At 57.0% G+C, this 994-nt stretch overlaps 1 pseudogene; it reads left to right on the plus strand.

The window, feature by feature from the left end:
- The first annotated feature begins 277 nt into the window (after positions 1-277).
- LOC145389573 (Y-box-binding protein 1 pseudogene) lies at positions 278-697 on the plus strand (annotated as a pseudogene).
- Positions 698-994: the final 297 nt, after the last annotated feature.

The following is a 994-nucleotide window of genomic DNA, read 5'->3' on the forward strand; positions in this document are numbered from 1 at the left end:
CTATTCTCAGTGTTGATAGTGTTTCAACAGCTTGCCCATCTTGCCGAGATGAACAAAGGTGAGGCAGGATATTGTTCATCAGTTCTTTGATACTGCCTGTTCTTTCAGTTGAACCATCTATCAATCTACAGTATTGCCACACGCCTTAATTACGTAAGGGGTGGCCACAATCTAATCGCCTCCTTGTCGATCTCGACCCCACCAGTTCACTGCCCTGCTCCGAGCTCACACCGCCCTCTCTCATATACCTCTCCACTCTATCGGAGAGCGACGAACCATGGAAGTGTGTGGACGTCCAGATCCCGTTCCTGCTGCAACCTCTCCTGCCTGCTGTTGCTCACGACCCGTTGAGGGGGCAGACAGCAGGCCTCGGCCTTCTACGACCCAGATGAAGATCAGAGGTGCTGTGGTTTGGTTTAACGTTCGGGCGGTGTACGGTTTTATCAAACGCCACGATGCTGGTGTTGATATTTTCGTGCACCGTCAGGCGATTGCTAAACCAAATCCACGGCATCTCCAGCGCTCCCTAGGCGACGGCGAGACGGTGGAGTTTGTCCTCTTTGGAACGCCCAAGGGTCCTGAGGCTAGGGACGTCACCGGACCGGGAGGGGCTGCCGTGCAGGGCTCTGCCTATGCACGGCGGCGTCCCACGGTTTGGCGGCACCAGCCCAGGGATCAGGGGTGTTCAGGGAGGTAAGCACCGTCGTCGAGATGTGCATCGCGACTGTGAAGGCGGTTTGTGGGGGTGATAAGGGGGCTTTGCGTGTTCTCCTTCCAAAGATCTTCAAGGAGAATGGGCTGCCCAACCTTATCATCCCCGAGTGCTTCGTCCGTGATGTACATACAGTCCCTCGCCGACGGGAGCGCCAGGCTCGTAAGCCTCGTCCAGCTATTCCTCGCCAGACTCCGAGGAAGAGGCTTAGGCTGGAGGCCCCCTCAACCGAAGGACGACCTCTCAAGTTGACGACCCGGCCCCGGCCCCGGCTAACGATAC

The sequence above is a fragment of the Coenobita brevimanus genome, unplaced genomic scaffold, assembly GCF_032717465.1.
Source record: "Coenobita brevimanus isolate Jiangsu-jjx unplaced genomic scaffold, ASM3271746v2 jjx.HiC_scaffold_132, whole genome shotgun sequence".
NCBI lineage: Eukaryota > Metazoa > Arthropoda > Malacostraca > Decapoda > Coenobitidae > Coenobita > Coenobita brevimanus.